Below are 20732 nucleotides of genomic sequence, written 5' to 3'. Positions count from 1 at the left end.
ATTCGCTTGATCCTGACAAGTGTCGCAGTGGTGCTGGATCCGAGCTGACTTCGGTGGTAGGCGGGGTACACCGTGAAACTGGTTGCCAGCCAAACGCAGCGCTCAGGTAGACAAACAAACATTCACATTCACAATTTGGAATGTGGGCGGAAATGAGAGTATCCGGAGAAACCAAACGAAGAGAGCACGCGTATTTAGGAGGCCAGAGCCCCGATTCGAACGCATGACTTCCACATCGTAAGGGCGGGCATGCTAACCAGTTGTCAACCGTGCTGCTTTGAAATAAAACATAAAAGTTGCACCAGTGAGACATTAATTAACCCGGACTTGTATGTTGTCTTAAAAACCTCCGCTCATGCCAAGAATGTCGCTAGCAACAGTATTGTAGTTGGAATGCGCAGGCTGTGGCTTCAAGTTAAAAAATAAATAAAAATCCCGTCACAAGAGACACCCGTACTACACACATCGGAGTACTGGTGAGTCATTTTGTTATAAAATTGAGTAATTCTACATCCAAGAGATACACGTTGCAGCAGGAACACATTGTTGTCGCTACAACTTGGGGAAAAAAAAGCTCAGCTAATGTTAAGCAAACTAGCCCCCCCCCCAAAAAAACTATTCGTCACACTGTCACCGAAATGTTAAATAAAATGGAAAGCACTGTATGTCTAAAAATATCATTTCAAATCAACTAAATCGGAAGGAAAACGTGCATTTCTATAGTACACAGGTGTTTTCAGCCATTGATTGAAGGAGGAGCTCATTTTCTTTCCGTGACAAAGCCTCAATGTAGGAATTTTCCCGTGGTTTATGTGTTAAAATGCCACATTTTCTTCTTTAACATTGACAGAGTGGAGGACAACGAGCCAAATATCTTGTTTGTGCCCTTCACGCGTCCTTGCTCCGTCTTTTCAAAGCTGGACACCCGGTCGACATTAAACCCGAGACCACGCTGGCTTCAAGGACTCGTTGTTTTGAGGTAAGCACTGCTGGCACCTTTGCAATTTATTAATATAATAAGGTAAGTAACACTTGTTCGTATAATTGGCTCATTATACTGGGTTTGTCCTTTTTTTGCATTCAAATTAGTTCTCTAAATCTCACGCATCATCCAATTTGTCTATCCTTGTCTTATTTTGCTGCTGTCAATTTTCTCATGTAATTCGTTTCACGACCATCTGGAGGCAGTGTTGCCTTACCTTAGCCTTTAGTTTGATGGCAGAAGTTGTTTTTTTGTCCTGACATAATAGACTTTGGGAGAATGTTTATTCGTGGCGTGTGTAAAGGACACTTTTACCATTTTCAACCCCTAATTCATTCATCTTCCGTACCGCTTGATCCTCACTAGGGTCGCGGGGGGTGCTGGAGCCCATCCCAGCCGTCTCCGGGCAGTAGGCGGGGGACACCCTGAATCGGTTGCCAGCCAATCGCAGGGCACACATAGACGAACAACCATCCACGCTCACACTCACACCTAGGGACAATTTAGAGTGTTCAATCAGCCTGCCATGCATATTTTTGGAATGTGGGAGGAAACCGGAGCACCCGGAGAAAACCCACGCAGGCCCGGGGAGAACATGCAAACTCCACACAGGGAGGCCGGAGCTGGATTCGAACCCGGTACCTCTGCACTGTGAAGCCACGTGCTAACCACTGGACTACCGTGGAAATCACTTGTTGTAAAACCTCGATGAATCACACTAGGTAGGTTGTCACATTGTAGAACATTCTTAAATATTCATCTAAGTGTAAAAAGAAGTCAAGTCTGTAACTTCCAGCATACGATGTCTCTCAGCATTTTCCTTGACACCTACGGGGATGAGAATTTTCTGCCGATAGGTGGATTTCTGACCAACAGCTGTGTGTGCGCATGTGTGTTTGCGTGCGCGCTAGCACTTGGTATGCCACAGTGGAAATTACTGCCATGATGGGATTCTTCATCTTGTCTTCCTGCTCTTCTTTCCATACTATTCACATGCTACACACAGATGCTTCAACGGGTCTGTGTGAGCGTCGCTTTTGAGTGTTTGCGCCTGGCAGTGTCGATAGCGAGGTGTCACCTTGGCCTCCTGGCAAACCTGAAATGCAACTGAGAGCTTTTCGCGGCTGGAAAGTATCATGCGGATGAATCTAACTCTTTAAACGACAGCCTTACCGCTTCAATTGGAATATGTTCGGATCAATGCGCGCGTGACCTTTTTTGGTTCCGGGCGCGGGATGATGATGACGATGTCGCTCTAGGTCACGTGATGTATGATTTGAGAATTTCATCGTTGACAGCGTAAGACTCAAGATCCTCATGATCTGCGCGTCAATTCCGATCCTGTCAGGATATTTTCACGCCAGAGCTGTGCGCAGAGTCCGGTTCTCAAATATCATTTTTTTTCCCCCACACCTACCCGGCTTGTTTCTCCCAAAGGATCCTGGGTAATTTAGCAGGTAATGAGCACACTGCCCATGTCGCAGAGGACCTCTGCTATCTCGGACGCGCAAGACACACTTATTAGCATCATTTGAGTTGCCGACTAGTTGCTCTATCTCGCACCTGCTGCGGCGTTTTCACGGGCCGACAAGCAGACAAAAAGCCACCTAAGCAAGCAGGTGGAATTTGTGGTTCCAGTGTGTCAAGGTTTTAGCTGGGCAGAGCTTGCGGAATCGAAGGCCTCGAAGACGTCATTTTTAAATTGATCTCTTGAGGCCGTGTCCATATCGTGCACGTTTTAATGATTTTTTTTCTGACAGAAATATCAACGCAATAACATCCCAAAGCCAAAAGAGGTCAGGCAAAGTTTGAATTTTTCTTTTGTAATTTTTTTTTTTTTTTTTAAATCTGTACACTTACTCTCTTGCCTGGCGTGTTTACGACCGCAAGGTCGCATGTGACATTTCCAAGCAATCAATAGCTGGTTATTGTGAGTGACATTTGCAAGCAGTCCATAATTTGGAATGGCTTGAAAATGTAAACTGCGCATGTAAGCAGTGATCTGAACCGAAGAAATCTCTCGGTGTGACCAGCTGATTACAGGCGTACCGGTGGAGTCTCAGAAAGCAGCCTTTTAAAGATTGAGCGGCGGTTCAGATGCTCGAGGGGCCGTGGGGTGGGGGTGGGGGTGGTGGGACGAAATTAATCCACGACCTTGAGGGAGAAATGTCGCGGGATCGACGGGCCTGCGGCGAATTGTGCTAACCTGACAGTCTCGTTATGAATGTACGGCAGAGTTACTTCCTCGTTATTGAAGAGGGGAGGCCTCTATTAGAAACTCCTGATTGGATCCCCGTTCCCGCCGCAACCTCCATTAAGCCTTGGAGACGGTCGTTTGCATCCAGAAGCCATCTTCTTACATCTCCTCGGGTGCGCAGTCGCTTTGCTTTTATTCAAATTCAAACTAATACGCTCGTGCTGCCAATCTCCCACAAGCTATTTTCAGACTACCACCTCAAACTTAAAAGTCCCTCAAGACTTTTCACGCATACATATTGACCGACGCGAGTACTCGGGTGACTTTAACGTGTTTTGCTTTGGGAACGGGGCATCATCAACACCACATGCGCGTTATAGCGGCAAGGGTGGCTGTGTGAAAGGGAAGACCGGCGAAGCGAACCGGGACGATGCATGCGAGTTCAACACCCGAAACGTATTTCCCCTGCCACAAGTATTTGATACATTGCACTAATTCGACACCTCAAATTCCCAGGTTCTGGGCTGGGGTGCCTCGCATGTTGGATTTTTGTCTATTGTGCCTGAAATTCTTGCCATAAATTGGCCTTAAAAGCCTTCCCATCTAGTCTTTGCGTGTCTATTGTTTAAAGTAAAAGCCAATGACAGAAAAATAAAATAATAAGAGCGACAGGATTTGGCCTAAATATTGTGTGTATGTCTTTTTGTTATTAACAATCTGCTGCATTGTGACGGCTGGGCGGGAGATGAGAGGGGGCGGGGGTGTAATATCAATTTTCCTGACAAATAAAATGATTGTGGATGCCGCCAGTCAAGCGTGCCGCAGATGCTGATGATTTATTGTGTTTTGGGGGTAAGAGGATTGAAAGTCAGGTCAACTTGGCCATTAAAACAACATAAATCTGTTTATCCGTCTGTCCGTTTGGCTGGCCGGCAAGATAGACGGTCCGGTTGGGAAGGGGCACGGGGGGTGGTGGGGGTGAGGGGGTTAGATTAGGGGTTGTTGCTAATCTTTGTCAACCGTGACAGCCCTTTGAGAGTGTTTTGTGGTGAAGGACTTGCCACATAAACTTGACCTCAAGACTTTGAATGTAGCTTCAAAGTAACCCATTGGGGTGATTTGTTTATTAACTAGTCTGGATACTCGTTGCACAGATGCTTGGAAGCTACAAAGTCTCATTTCGATATTTCGTTCCAAACAAAAGCCATGCGCTTCCCAACCAAAGATGTATTGACTTTGGGCCGTCGAGATGAAACGAAACACAAAGGCTTTTATTTTTAATCTTTTTTTTTTCTTCTTTCCAAAATCCCCGAATCGTCTCGCGTTGATATCACAAAATCTGTTGCAATTTCACGCACGGGGAAACTCTCTGTATTCTATATCTTTTGCGCAACTCTGCTCCCCGCCGGCATCCGCATCACAAAAGCAATACCTTTCTGCACACGCTGTTCTAACGCGATAACAGACCTCAGTTTGCGCGCTAGATGTGACTTTTTGATTCGTCGTCTTCTTTTGCCATCACGTCGAGTCTCTCGGCTTATCTCCTGACGTTCTTCAGCGCTTCCTTACTTTTTGAGGAAAGCGCGAGGGAGGAACTAGACTCTGATGAAACTTTTCTGAAGGGCAGCAACCAGAACTGTCGCACGACGCTAACACTACATGCTAGGGTTAGCTTTAGGGGCTGTTGTTTGGGGTAGTCAGCTGTTAATAGTTTCGGCTAGGGCTAAGAGCTAGTGTGAAGGCTATGTCAGATACGGGTGAAAAATTGACAGCAAATGGATTTATGTACAATGTAGTGCTTCATGTAAGGGATTATGCTAAGCTAAGTCATGAAATGTCAATGTCAACATACTGTTTACGGATACAGTAGAAGCTAAATCGGCTGATGTTGTTTCTACATTGGATGCTAATGTAGCTTCTGAATGTAGCTTAGCTAGCTGATCAGTCCTGAAATGCCGTACCGGTACATTGCGGTGAAGTCTTGTTTGCTTTGTATTTGTCTGACATTCGTGTGGCTATTATTAGCTCTGTCTGCATGAGCTAGCTCGTTATGTAAAGCGATTTACAAAACAATACAACAAACCGTTCAAAAGATGTCTAATATTTATTTGGAGTAGCAAAGGGATGAATCTCATTTCAAACATGAGTGCCGTTGCTTCATTACTTTGATTGATGGGCTTCCTTCTGTCTTGCCGTTTGTCAACGGGGGCGTCGGAATGTGGGAAAATTCTCATATCTATTCCTTTCTAGCTAGTTTTTACGTTGTCTTTGTTTCAGTGGCTGCGTACCCCTTTACCCTCACCCTTAACCTTCCGTCGAACTGGGACTTCGCTCGACGCGAATGCAGAAAAACCAAGGCCTAAGGCTAGCTAAGCTACATTCAGAAGCTACATTAGCATCCAATGTAGAAACAAGGGCTATGGAATTGTCAGATAGTTGTCAAGGGTTTCCGGTCATGTTTAGATTTAAGATTGCAAAGCGGATGTCACCGTCTCACCCTGCTAAAAAGAAAAAAAAAAAAGAAATTAAAAAAATAATAATCCCAACAGTGTCGTCTGCTAATTAGCTGCTATGTTCAACTAGCGCGGTAAAGGGGATGCTTCACTGAGGTGAGGCTATTTCACATTTGTGTTTTTAAAATGTATTTACACAACTCATTTTCCACAGTGAATATACTTTGTTTTTGTTTTTTTTTGTATCTACTGAATCTATACAATTTATAGCAACAACTTATTTTATGACTAGCATAGAGCGTTTTCTTGAAACAGTGAGCCGGTCGACCGCTCAATATTAATAGAGATAATGGAAAGAAAAAAAAAAAACGGGCATAAAAGCCAAACGCATTGTCCTCCGTAGCGCCCGCCGCCTCGCACTAATGGCTTTTATTTGTCAGCCGTGTTTAGCTCCGCCAGCTGCGAGGGTCAAACATTGTTTTCCGCTAAGTGCATCACATTTCGAACCTGACTCGGCAACATTTCGCCAACAACTTTTGGGTTGGTTTTGGACTAAGCGCAGCAGACATTAAGTGTGCTAATGACTCAAGGCCAAACAATACAAACAGATGGAGGGACGTTGCCGCCCGTCACTAATGTGGCTTGTGCAAAGCATCTCTTTGACTATCATCACATCGGCGCGGTTTAATATTCCCACGTGGGCGACCGAGCGGCACGGCAATGCTCAACTCCAGCTCACCCCCTACTTTCTCCTCTTTGACCTCATTCTCACGAAGGAGGAGTTTAGTGCTTTACGGGCGTCAACCATTGAATTCTTTTTTTTTGTTGTTCTTGGCGGAGGGTGCCGGCCCGTTCAGATCGCTGGCTCGCCCGCCCGATCGATTGTCGCCCTCATTGACGACGCCACTTTTGTGTGACCTGCGTCTTACGGCCTCGCTTTTATCATCCCTCCTCTCGCGTTTTTCTGAGCTCACTCGTCGGTCCCCCTTTCGTTTGCCCCCGCCCTTTCTTGACCCCCTCACGTGCCCTCAGTCTTTTCGACCTCACTTTAATGACCTCGCTGAGTGATCCCCCGTTCTTATGTCTTCACTCCGGAGCACCCCCCCCCCCTTTTGCTCACCACCTTCCCCTGACCTCATACCTTGAGCGCCCCACCCGCGATCCTTGAAAGTTCTGTCGTCGGGGCGGGGTGTCTAATGGGCAACTTTATCCAAAAGCGCTAACTCCACACTAATGAAAGTCTCTTCTTATCACCCCCCCCCGACCCCTCATGAATATTAATACCGACGCCCAGATTACATTTGGGTAGATACTGCGCCGCCTTGGGGGAGGGAGTGCCAGAGGGGAGGTTACCGTCCCGAGATTTCCCATTGTGAGCGTGCGGAGGAGCGCTTATTGTTTCCTATGAATACATCAGCGTGGCGCCCGGCCAAGGGATAAAGCCGGAAGAAAATTGCTGGGCTAAAGGGGCTAAGTGAAAATGACATGCGGTATCTCCACATCCCATCTTTCCCTCCGAGAACTTTCCAACTTGTTGCCTTTTTTAGGGGCGTGGGGTAAGATAAATAGTTTGCTCACCTTGATGGCGGGATCACTTTGTGTTCCTTCTTCTCCATCTGTGAAATCTCTGAATTATTCTCCACGTGACCCCCCCCCCCCGCTCATCTTTTATGTTTTTGATGCGGAATGGAAAACCAAATAAACGGACACAAACTCAATTTGCGCGCAGGCGGATGGCTAAAAAATGCATGGGCAGGAGGGGAAAAAAAAAAAAAAAGATTAAATATGAGAATTTCCTCCATAAAATGTTGTATTGACCTAAAGAATGAATGCAAAATGCTTCTTCGATAGATACATCACACGCCGGGTTTTTGTGATATTAAAAAAAATGAGACCTTGAAAATTAATTTGAAAACCTTTTCCGCCATGAATGTCACCTTGAACCTGCGCACCTCACGAGGATTTTCTCTCATAACCAACTGCGCTGGGGACGTGTTTGGAATCAACCAATTCTGAACAGTTTGAAAAAAAAAAAAAGCACACAACCTTCAGCTTTCTGCTGGAAAGCAAGGAAGCCTTTTTGATGAAGGCCTACTAGAACTGCTGAACTATATTTTTGGCTTCGGCAGAGGCGCTTGAAATGGCGACAGGTGTGTGCCTCCTTTAAATGTGATTGGTTAGTTCGGAACACAGCCTCGTCCCCGTTATGAGGGTGTGCACACTTGTGCAACCACATTATATCCGTTCATCCCTCAAGATTAAAAAAAAAAAGAATTGTCCAGGTTATCAATCGCATTCACGGCAGTTTTGACGTTATTTCTCTTTGTCTCCTATTTTTATGTCTCAAAATATTGATTTTTGCATAAAACGGCCGACGCGTCCTCCGGTTTCAAACCTCTGTTGTCACGCCGACGGGACGATGCCCGCTTGCCCCTTTCCTCAAATTCCCAAAAGGATCACCTGCTCCCAATTTCCTCTTCATTTCGCATCCCCGACAACCGGGTCGGCTTGTCCTTCAGGATGAAAAGCCCCCGGTGCTGGCATTCCGTATATTTGCCAAACGAACAGCTCAGGACGGGGCCATCTTTCCCATAAACACACACACGTGCAAACATGGAGACACAAACACCTTCTGGCCCGCTCATCTGCGCTCAAATAAAACAGCAAACAGTTTGTTGACTTTGTTTTGACTCCTTCAATTTTGCAAAAAAAAAAAAAAAAATGTTAGGACCACTCGCTGACCCCCCATCACGTTTTTTGGGCTATTTCCTTCCCAAGTGGTTGCCATATGCCACCGTGTAGGTGCGAAGATGCAATGCCCGATAGATTACTTTCACCTCATCAAGCCCGCGCTCTCTTGGCAGAGGCCGACGGGACTTGCTCTCCACGGGTTTCCGTCTGTGAGTGTGCGTCGGGGGCCAAAGCAAAGCGCAGGAGGGGAAGGACGCAATGGTTAAAATATCCTTTATTTGTCCCGCAATGGGGAAATTGCGATCAGAATTGTTGAGGTCGCCAGACGTCGGTAAACCAAAGTCTGGGGCAACAACAGAAAAAGTCGCCGGCTCTTGAGCAATCTTGTCGGCAATACTGGATACGCAATGACGTTTTCACGGGCTTTTCAAGATACGAGATGTGGCTTCAAGCTGTTTGTCGCCCACGAGTTAAAGTTGACTGTCAAAGTAAACGTCAAACAAAAGCATTTGCTGTCGTGCGCGTGAATCAACCGCATGGCTTTGCCTTCCATGAATCCATTTAGCGCAATGCGAACAATGTAAAATGTTCTAGCAGCTAACGAATAGCAACTTAATTCTATCCCCGTAAGACAAAACTAATCTCCACCCCCCCATTTACCCCCAACTCGTCGAACCTGCACTCATCCGTCTTTTCTATACAATTGATGGATGGCTGTGGGTTACGTTAAAAGCAGGACAAAATCACAGTCTGTCTCAGGAAGTCGTTGGCTAGCCACTGGAACTGAGCCCCCCCCGAAAGGAAGCCTTAATGGAAATTACAGGCTCCTTCGGGGACACGGTGGAAAAGTACCTGCACTCCCGTCTCATCACAAAATGGTGGCGAGTCATCGGTAAGGGAGGGACCCGGTGATTATTTCAGCTCTCCGGTTGTGAGCACGATGGCTTTTTAATTGTTGCTCGTAGCGTTGTGGCTAACGCCAGCAGCCACCGGGGAGTTTTGACAAACCCCGCCTCCTTCCGACCTCCTCAATATCGCTGCCACTTGGCGCCCTTCACGTTCGCCCGCGCCACTTTGATGGCATTCGTGAAGTGGGGGAGTAAAAAAAAAAAAAAAATTTCCCCCCTCTCTACCCCGCATCACCTTTTCCAAACAAACAGAACGCTGTACTCGGCAACACCTCGCGGCGACGTATTAGCTGCTGAATTGGCTATTTAGCGCGGGAGTAAATGAGATGACGGGGTGAGCGGAACACTCGCAAGGACAACCCACATTCACACGCAAGCATAATATATTCAAAGTCAAAAAAAGAAAGCTTTTTTTCCGATCCTCCTCCTCCTGCATCATCCCTTTTTTCCTCCAGTGAAAAGGGCCCCCTGCTGGGACCTTGTGGCCCCGTCGAGCCGTCCCCCCCCCCCACATTACTGGCGCTGACTATCAGCGGAAACCCGGCATTGTGGGCGCCTGGCATACCTGTCGCTACCCCGCTGCGATGGCGTACTCGTCCAAACCCACCCCCGTAAAACGCTCTGTCAGGAACGCGGCGAGAGTGTCAAAGTCAAATGTTTGTTGTTCTCTGAGAGGTGAACACTTTTTTTTTTTTTTTGCCGTTGAAGGGATTGAGACGTCTACCAAGGAGGTTCAAGTTGACTGTCAAAGTAAACGTCAAACAAAAGCATTTTGCATTTCTAGCACAATGGCGGAAATGCAGCATCACATCGAGGATATTTTCATCACGTACAATTATGGCACAATTTTAGCCCCAATTTTTCCAAATATTTTGGGTTCGTATGGAATATTTGTCGGACGTCCCCCACCACTGCAAGAATGGATGTATCCAAATATCCAAGCGCTACCTAATCGTCCCCAACATCGCAGTGCGATTCCAAAGCCTCAGAGGTTATCTTTCGTCATCGTCTCTCACTGCCCATTTTGCATATCCTTTCAGGAGCGTATTTGATATATGCTCAGAGACCATGACATCACCCTGAGCACTGTAGCGAGATATTAGAAATCCATACACCCCAAACATGATGTATGACTCGCCTGACACCAAATTGACTGGCGCTTTGGTGCGTTTTCTTCGCGACGATAAAGAACGGTGGGATAGGGGGGGGTCATCGGCGATGAAATCAAGAATAATTTGCACGTTCAATATGGCGTAAAAGGTCAGAACGCAAAGATGGCTGAAGAACGAGGCTCTTGCGTTGGATGATGGCGGCAATGGCGGGGGCGGCGGCCATTCTTAAAGGGGGCTCAGGTGGCCGAGGCTTCATCGAGTCCGATTTTCACCACTTGTCACAGCCTGGAGATGTTTCCTCACACGTCTCATCAGGCGGATTTAACGCAATTACCCCCAACAGCTGATGACTGCTCAAGTTGGAAGTATTTTTTTTTTGGGGGGGAGGCACTTTCCGGATGTCGTGTTGGGCTCGGCGATAATATGAAAAAATGTCTCTTGACAAAACAAATTTACATTTGAAATGTTCAGCCGGTCAACGTAATAAAATGAGCCTTTAAGCCACGTGTCAAACTCGAGGCCCGGGGGCCAGATCCGGCCCGCCAGGTCATTTTATGTGGCCCGCGAAGGCAAATCATGTGTATCAACTTGTTCAAATCTGTACCAAAATGTGTAATAAATAATGTTGAGATTTCACAATCATTTTGTTCCCTAGTTTACACCCAAACAATAATTGAACAATTACAATTTATTTGAGTGATTTCAAAAATCGTAATCTATGCATTTGTTGTGCACAAGTATTAATTTTGTGGTTTCACTGTCCCTCCGAGGGAAGACGTAACTCCAAATTGGCCCGCGACTAAAATGACTTTGACAGTCCCTGCCTGAAGCTCTCTGACAGCGCACCGCCTCCAGCTCTCCCGTGCTCTTTTTCTCACGTCAAATTGTACAGGTGAGCTTTGCAACGGCTGAGCCACCTACCTCGGGTCAAAAGTTGCCTGTCGCCACGTTGACAAATCGCCGCATTTGCCTCTCTGTTTTCGGCCCGTTCAGCTCAATTGACTCCCCTGATGGCCTTCCACCGGCTTCTTTTCTTCTCCTACGGAACACAAGACACAATTCCACTCGTCTTGTCTGTTTCTGAGCATGATTTAAAGTCCCGAAGTGGACGGGTCAGAAAAGTCACTAAATTAGCGACAATGTCCGAGGAAGACATAAAGCCGGTCCATAAATAATCCCCATCGCTCCCCCATATGGCCTCGTTCCAGTGGCTGCGACGCACATTAAAGTTGGCATTTGCTGGCGTGTTCAGTGGAGCGGACAGGTGATGGGGTCAGGAAGGACGCTATAAGCCAGCGGCGGAATCAAACCGCGAGCTGAATCGCTGACAGCTAATTGAATGCGCATCAAAAGATGGACTCCAGGACAAATGCCGTAAGGAGGCGTCTCCGCCTTGTCTATTTGTCACCGGGACTGCGGAATCGATGCGGCGTTTTTGGCGTGTCACGCTCGTCCGCGGTGGAAAAAATAATAATAAATAAACGCGGCAGCTGTGACGAACGTTGTCACCTTACTGTCATCATCGTTTTAAAAGCCTGCTTGGATTCTTTACTATTAGTCTAAACGGTGAGTCCAGGAAGAAAATTAGGTGGCGCTCCTATCATGAGTAAACTCACCCAAAAAGGTCTCAAGAAGCAACGCCCAGATACAGGGAGGAGTCTGCCATTTTTTGCTCATTTTAGCCAATTTTGTAGGCATCCCACAGAGATGGAGATTTTGTGCAATTGCCACCAATTTTGATTTCCCAAATGTTCTTTCTGAATAATTAACACCCCCCCCCCCCTCCCCCAAAGGTGGTGTCACTTCATATGAAATTTGGTTGACATGATCCACCAAAAAGCCTGAAACTATCCTGGAAAAGATACAGGAAGTCTGCCATTTTGGTTCCAAGCATTTTTCAAACGAGATTATTTGAACGTGACTTTAATAGTCGCCATTTGATACAAATCTTCATCCCTAGAGCCCAAACCAATCGATTTTGGAGGATATCAGTCTCAATTGTCGACACACTGCTTTATTTTGGCTCATCAGTCTTGGCTTGGTTAATTCATTAATTTTTCTTCCCCAAATCAAGCCAAGATTGAATTTGAATCGAAACCCAGGTACATTTTATGTTGCTGCAAACGGTTAGTTGAATAAACAAACTAATGACAGACCAAAAAGAAAAAGATCGATTAGTATTAAATGCTACTCGCAGACACGTACGGCGACCAGTCATGGCCTTGAAGTCACCCTGGCTAATGTACGACCGATCGATTTCCATTCAGCACCAACATGTCACCGCTGCTGATGCTGTAAACAAGACTCATGATGGTGACTGCGAGAAGGATTTTTACCAGGCAGCCGAGGGGGTAAAAGAAAAAAAACAAACAAACAGAAAAGCTCATGAAAATGTCAAAGGCAGTGGACTGCGCAGTACCTAATGAATTGTCCCGCTGAGGTTTCCATGGCGACCTTTCCAGATGAACGTCTGGAACGTTTTCTCGCCCGTGAAGCCACCGCTTCCTCGAGGCAGTTTGAGGCTGCCGTGGGAGCTGTGTTGTTTTCTTTTTGTTGATGTCAGCATTTAATTGAGTTTGTGCACAAGTTGCTTGGCCACACACACACACACTTGATGGCGGTGCATTTTTTTTTTCGGGGTTCTGAGCAGTGGGGCCTGCCAAAGTAATAATCTTTGACCTTGCCTGGCTCACCTTCTGATGAAAGACTCGATGTTGAATGCACCTGTAGGCTGACCTTAACGTTTAGTCTTCTCTGATTTGTTTGTTTGTTTTTTTTTTTACCCCCTCCTGATAGCGCCACCATGATCTGAATGAGAATCTAAAAGTAACATTGTGCTGCGTGTGAAGGAGTTGATTTGTATGTGTCGGTCAAAACAATAGAAGATGGATTTTTGTTGGATTAGTTTTGAAACTGAGCTTCCCATCGCACGATCTGCATTTGTTTGTCTGCCATGTAGAAGATTGACATCCGGAGAATTTAGCTAGCCGTGAAAGGAAAGACTCGTATAACGTTAATTAGCGCAATCTCACTTATGTTGTCAATTTTCCAATGTCCGTGTATGTAAGTAAACATCTCTCACAACCTAATATGTGTGCCGAGTGGAAAACAGACTCCGACTGTTGCACTTAATGGCCAGGAATAGTTAAGAGCCGGGCTAAATTTAAATGCTAAAACAGGATTTAGTTGGCCTAACATTAGCCTCAAGGCTCGTGGTTAGCATGGAGGGAGCCCACTGCCATTACTAATCCAAGAATCCAACGTTTTGTGAGGTTCATGTACATTTAATATAACACCGACACACAACAATCTCTGATATCCAAACATATATTTTATAAATCTCAGTAAAAATGCCCATTCCCTTGTTTGCTAACAACTAGCCAAGACAAGCTAACAGAAACGGAGCAGAGCAAAGGGACCTCAGTTAGCTGGGAGAATTCTGAAACGATGCGGAATTAGCTACTTTTCTCTTTGTCACCGTTTTTAAAAAAACATATATTTTTTATCAAACTTGAAATTGATAACATTTAAGATTATAGATATAAAACTACGACAAACAATTCTTGCTACCAACAGGGCTAGCATTGACTTAGAGTGCCGATGCTATCTTATCATTGTTTACATGCTTTCATAATTGCCACGATGAATGTCCACGTTTTAGAACCACACTCGAGCTCATGAGTGTGCGTCGCAGCTTTGGCGCTTCGGGGCTGCGTACAACTTTTTCTGTCTTCTCTTACTTAATTTGGGATGATGAAACGTCGCGTTTTATTTTCAACCTGAGCGCTAATAAATTGAAGGAGATGGGAAGCTTCCAATTACACCTCACATTACCTGCCTGATGGCCCCCTCGTAAACGCCTCACGCAGCTTTAGCGGTTATTTTTAAGAGATTAGCCTTCTGGCGTGAAAACTAGACTTGGCGGAGCGTGTGCTCGTTTGCGGGCAAAATAAACGCGACGATTTACGACACAAGTCGGTGAGAGAAAAATGTGAATGTGAAAAAAGTTGTTTTGCGCATTTAATTACCGGAGGAAAATGGAAGATGATCCTGATGAAAATAGAGGATGCTGTTTTTGTTTGATTGGCTTCTATGAGAAAAGTTTGGGGCCTAAGAATGGAAGTTTTTGGAAATTGGTAGTAATCTAAACACCATCCATGATCAGTTGTCGCGCTGTTGTTGTGCTTGCGTGGACATTGTTTAGCAGTTTTCATGAATTATATCCAAAAGTTACAATGGCGGGCAGGGGGACAGAGACAGGGTTGTGTTGATAAAGATGAGCACTTTACGCATTGTGCTGAGCAAGCATGCGGCTGCAGCCTGCTGGGAAAGAAAAAAAAAAAATAATAATACAAAGTCTTTAAGTGCGCTGACCCCACTCATACATCACCGAGCGTCCAGTGTCTGGAAAAGCAGAAGCAGGAGAAAGATGTCTATGGCCGGTTGTTTTGGTCTCTTTGAGTCACTTTTGTATTCTTCGGAATGCAGACAAAAAGCCTTTGAAGGACTGACGTGAATCAAGACCGAGATATTCAGACTATGTCTGTCGGCGCCACCGTTTTCAGGCGGTGGGAATAGAAGCTTTGAAACCACTTCTGTGGTGAAGATGGCGTCAACACAAAGACTGAGAGGAGTTCAATCGAAACCAAGACTTTGAAGCTTTGAGATCAACTCAAAACTTTGATTCAGTGAGACCAAGTCAAGACCGAGACTTTGAGACCAGTTCGAAACCAACAGGGCTTGACACCAATTTATAGTCTGCCGCCGCCTGTTGACTTCCAACCGCTTCTTTGACTCATCGACAAAGTATAAAAGTGGTTTATACAGAAGTTGTCACTGTCGCGCGTGAAAAGTCTCTGCGATGTTGTCAACAGTCAATCCGATAAGCTTCATCTTCAGTATTGCTCTGACGGGCTGGATTAAACCGCATCCGAGTAAGCCGACACTAAGACCGGTCGGTGTGTGAGAATAATGGCCGTCCGCAAAGGCCCAAAAGAAGGTCAAGAGGATAAATTTGGTCATCTTGTGTGTGCCGTGTCCTTGCGCTTGCGTCAACACTCGGGGAAAAGTACGAGTTGAATGCTAAGTTATTGTCCTTGCGTCACCTCTCGGACGAATCCTGAAGAAAATTGGCGGGAGGAAAACGTTGACGACGCGTAGAGACGGAGCTGTTAAGAATTCCTCTCATGACGCTTTGTGATCAATTACTAATTGGAGGTCGGGACGGAGGATGCGTGTTTTAAACATGAGGAACGGCACGGGGGGGGGGGCATTCTGAGGCAATGCCTGGTAACTCCCGCAGAACACCCCAGGATACTTTTTCTGTGCATGTAGGAGACCAAGTCGAGCCTTTGAGTGGTTCAGAATAAGCCAAGGCCAAAAGGAGCTGGGACCAAGACTTGGAGTTGTTGAAAGCGGGTCCAGACTTTGAAGGTTCTCGTCCAAGTCAGGATGGAGATTTTTTTTTAGGGGTTAAAGATCAAGACAAATACTTTGATCAGCTGAGAATGAGACAATAGGCAAAAGACAGCAAGGACAAGTCTTTGACTTTGATGGATGGAGACCAAATTAAGACCAATACATGGGGGGGGGGGCTTGAGACCAAGCTTGTGAAATCTCGAGACCAGGTCTAGAGACCAAAACACTTGGACTGGTTGAGACCAAAAAAAGACCGAGATAAAGTCGAGACTTTTGAGTGATCGAAACCAACACTTTGAGGACCCCAGACCGAGTCAATGACCAAGACATGGGGGGGGGGGGCTTGAGACCAAGTTTGTGAAATCTCGAGACCAGGTCTAGAGACCAAAACACCACCCACACTTGGACTGGTTGAGACCAAAAAAAGACAGAGATAAAGTCGAGATAGAGACTTTTGAGTGATCGAAACCAACACTTTGAGGACCCCAGACCGAGTCAATGACCAAGACTTTGTCGGGTTGAGACGAAGGCAAGATTGGGATCATCACGCCCCATCGTAACTACCAACATGCACTTTGGTTACGTCTCGGCGCTCCCATTTGAGTCACATTTTAGCCTCTGTCTTGCCTCCAGCTGAGATGCTCGCAACCGAATAAGGCAAGAAAGGGTGACCCAAAAAAAACTAACAACCCCCCCCCCCCCTTGAAACATGGTCTGCATCGCTGCGGGGCGTGAGAAGAAGATTGTCCCAATACATCATAAAAGGCCCCGGCACCGTTGACCCATTCAAGAGCCTGTTATTAGGTTGTCTCGGCGCGCTCGACGGCGGGGGGTAGACAATCTGTGTTTGATCTATCATTTTTATCTTCTGCGCCTGCCATCTGGGAGAGTGTTCCCAAAAACCTGGCCGAGGTGAAGTCTGACGTGACCCCGAAACAGCAGGGAAGGCTCCATTTTTGGCGCGTCGGTCCCACCAAGGGATAAAATCGAAATCCATTAGCAGCTGCTCGAAGATTGGCCGGCGCACCGCGGTGACGTTTCGTACGCATCCGTGCGTGTGCCGCCAGGTCATTCATAGGTGAGCTTTAAAAACACAAAATATAGATATATTTCTTGGTTAATTTCAATTTTTAAAAAAAAATCATTGTCATTTTTAAATTTGATCAAAGTTGAGAGATGTCGAATATGTCAAATAGTTAATTTTAATCGCACACGATTAATTCATTCAATAAAAAAAAAATAGGATTATTGAATTAAAATGTTTACCGGCATGGAAAATTTTACTAGTAGTGTTTTAATTTGATTTATTTATTGAACGGGCATTTAATGGAATGAATGAATCCGAAACTAATACAAATAAATACCAAAATGAAAGCAGAATAGTGCCATTTCAAGCTTATCAAATTATCAATTCTATTAAAAAGACGCCAATTATTCTTTTACTCGAATTGTTTACACATGAACTTCCTCATGTGCCTAATGAATGATTTTAACGAATCCATTTTAGGGAGGGGCCCTTAGGAGGGGCCTCACGGCACCCTTGATAAGGGTCGTCTGTGTATCCTTTCAAGTAAGTAGGAAAGAGTCGAGTCAATCTTCCAAGATTCATGGTGTGTGTCAGTCGACGTCGAATGTAAAAAATGACTCGCGCCGGTGCCAATCGAAGGCGAATGCGCAGGAGATTGGCTCCGCTCCCGATGGCGCGGCAGATTGATGCCACGGCTGCGCGGTTCCCGCTTCCCTCTCTCCGCCAATCTCCCGTCGGATGTTGCCCGGAGATCCCCGAAGAGCATCGAGTTGTCCCAAATGGGAAGCGATGACGGTCATCTCGCCGGAGAAATGGAGCGGCGCGTCATAGGGAAAGTGGGGAGGAAAAGCAAATTTTGAGAGATGAACGTGTCACGGCACGATGGGAGAAAAAGAATGAGCGCCGTCTGTCAAACGATGCGCGGCGGAAACATTTTGGCAGGGGGGTGGGGGGGTCTAATTGCGGCCGGCTTCAAGGGCCATTAGGACAAAACGCTTCACCGTTGGCTGCGATTGCTCCGTAACTTTCACGCCAGCGCCCGTTTTAAAAGTTATTTTTACCCGCGATGGCGGCACGATGTGGTGTGTAGAGACAAAATCAAGACTGAGACGTTGAGACCTGGTCAAGACCAGGACTTTGCGGGGTTGGGACTCTGGAAGTGTGGAAGTCAGAACAAAGACATGGAGGACTTGGGGACAAAAGTCAGGATCAGGAAATTCAATTCCTTCGAAAGTTAAGATCAAGACTTTGGGCCCCCCCGAGACCTGCATGATGAAGTCCACGTGTTTGCGGACTGTCCTGGTGTTTTCAAATTGGACTCCGTGCCGTTCCAACTTGTGGTTCTCAGAATTTTGAAGCACGTCAATCATCATCATCATCATCTGTCATCTTCTGCTTTGTTCCATCTGTCTCTAGCAAGTAATTGGCGTCACTGTCCCTTGATGTAATATGAATGGGTGGCATTGTGTCGCGGTGGTGAGGGGGGGGGGGGGGAAGCTGCCCCGAGTGCACGACGAGGAGTGAGAGGGGTGGGGGGGGGGATGATCAAAGGCCCACCAACCTGCACCTGGACGGAACAAGGTGGAGATTTTACCGCTGCGGGAATTACGGCGAGAGCTCAGACGCGTAATGGCGGGATTGTGCCGTCGCTGAGAACCTGCTGCGCGAGAGTGGCAAAAAGATGAAGGGGAAGCTGCGACCCCTCCCCGTCATCCTCCTCGTCATCCATGTTGTTTTTTCCCAGCCTTGAAGTTGGATACTTAAACCGCCGGAGAGTTCTGGTTTCAAATGACAGCCCTGGCTTGAGAGCCAGAAACTTAAAACCCCCTACCCCTGCCTTAAAACCATTGCGTAAAAACCTCACCCTGTCTTGAACCCCCCCAACACTAAAAAAAAATTGCTGGGCAGCGGCGGATTCGGAACAAATCGGGTAAATTTGACCCGAGGTCGGGTTCATTATTTTGACCCAGCAGATGTGATTCCGAGGCTATCACGGCTGAGCAATTTCAGCCATTTTGGTTTTATTTTCCAGAGCGCAGTTTTTAAAGAGTGTCCACTGACGCGCTCGACGGACGGCGACATATTCTTGCCACACGTTGCGGCATCGTGGCCACTCTTAAGTCATAATCGTTTCGTGTAGTAGGCCACTAACGTCGAGTGCTACGGCGGCGAGGTTGCCGCCGTGTGTTTACACTGTGCGGCGCCGCGCCGTTCCAAACCCTCTCGATGCCCACGCACGCTCTCATCCAGCAGTGCAAACACTCCACACAGATGCGGCCCCGGCAGAGCACGCCGAACAAACACGGGCAATTGGTTTTTTTTTTTTTTCTGACGAGTCTGTCCTCTGACACGGGACTACGTGGATACTCTCGCACCGGCGTGAAACTCTCAGAATCATTTCCAGCGCTAATTTGAAAGCCAAACCTAAAAATCCGAAGGCAGCCGAACCGTTAGCCTTTGGCTAACTCTTCCCCTTGTCTTCTTGCAGGCACGCGGTTGCTTCCGGAGGCAAACGAGCGGCAGTGTCCCTGGCAGAATCTCTCAGCGTGGCCTTTTGAGAGGAAAGGTCAAATCGGGCATCGGCGACAAGGTCGAGACAACGATCGTTGAGAGATCAAGGTAGGCCTGTGCCCTTTGCCAGTTATTGCATCTCACATTGATCGTTTGCGTTGGACCGAGATGACATTACGTTTGCTTGCGTGATGCAAAAAAAACACAAACAAAATGAAATGCTGGAATTTGATTTTGTAAACGCCGCAGATTTGAGACAAAACAAAACGAGAATTTTGTGATGCGATATATGCTCAAATAATACACACTGACTTGATTTACCGCTTTGATCCATTTACAACACGTTTGCCTTAACATGAAACATTTTATGAAAATAACACAGAATTACATTTTATAAAAAGCAGAGAATTGACAAATCGGGATTTCTAACACTGGATGATAGTGTGAATATATCTCCTCATGAAAAAAGGATATTTTATTTTTTCATGATCACTTACAGGATGCAATTAGTAACATGAAGATGACTTTTCTCTCGAAATATTTATAATACATACTTGAAGATCAAGTGTACTTGTACTTACATTTTTAAGTTTCTTTCGGTCCGTTTTTGTCTTTTCATCTCAGTCGCCTGACATACACGATGCCTTCTCTTTGATTTATTGACTGGTTTCACTTTTCCATGGCGAGGACAGAAAAATAAAAATAATAAAACCGAAAAACCAAACCCTGCAATATATATATATATATTTTTTTTTTTTTCAAGCTCAAATTTGCAGTTGCGCTTGCACCACGTTTTGGGGGTGTTGTGGACTGGGGCTTGCACTTTTGGTAGCCTGCATCATTAAATCCTCCAGCGGCAGCAAAAAAATAAATAAATTAATACGACACCAAAAAGCGACTGGCCAATAAACGTAAGACCAAAGGGAGCATCGGCAACCTCGCGATCGACTTGATAACATCCCGACCTTTATGCTTGGCTGGCACATCATGCGTTGTCATTTCGTGCCGCGCGTCAGAAAGCTCGGCCTGCTCCGGGGCTGCTTTGCTCCACCCGACACGCGCCGCCTTGGACCGCGTAAGGCATTCCTCCTCAGAAATGCGCTCCCTTGCCTTGTCTTGTCGCCGTTGTTGTCATGCCCTCCGTCCACCGCCATGGCCTTTCATTTCAGAGCTTTTTGAAATGCAGCCCGGAGAAAAAGTGACTTTTCTCCCACTCTCGCTACTGAATTATGCTTTTTTTTTTGCTTCTCTCTCAAGGCCTGCCGGCCACACTTTGAACATTTTCACAAGTGTCCTGCAGAGTAGGCTGAAAAAGAAGTGTAGAGGAGGATGATGATGGCGGAGTCACCGCCACTTTGCTGTGGGTTTTTTTTTTTTCTTTGCACGTCATTTTCTTGCTAGTTTCTTTCAAAGCATGCTAGGCTTCGTGAAGT

At 46.2% G+C, this 20732-nt stretch overlaps 1 long non-coding RNA gene across 1 annotated transcript; it reads left to right on the top strand.

The window, feature by feature from the left end:
- The first annotated feature begins 117 nt into the window (after positions 1-117).
- LOC127588603 (uncharacterized) lies at positions 118-19505 on the top strand. Its single transcript, XR_007959133.1, has 3 exons — positions 118-476; positions 851-979; positions 19277-19505. It is a non-coding gene; the product is annotated as an uncharacterized LOC127588603 (long non-coding RNA).
- The last annotated feature ends 1227 nt before the right edge of the window (positions 19506-20732 follow it).

This window comes from Hippocampus zosterae, chromosome 16 (assembly GCF_025434085.1).
Source record: "Hippocampus zosterae strain Florida chromosome 16, ASM2543408v3, whole genome shotgun sequence".
In the NCBI taxonomy this organism is placed as follows: Eukaryota; Metazoa; Chordata; class Actinopteri; order Syngnathiformes; family Syngnathidae; genus Hippocampus; species Hippocampus zosterae.
Note: the sequence above shows the minus strand (reverse complement) of the source record. Positions and strands in the feature narration are given on the sequence as shown.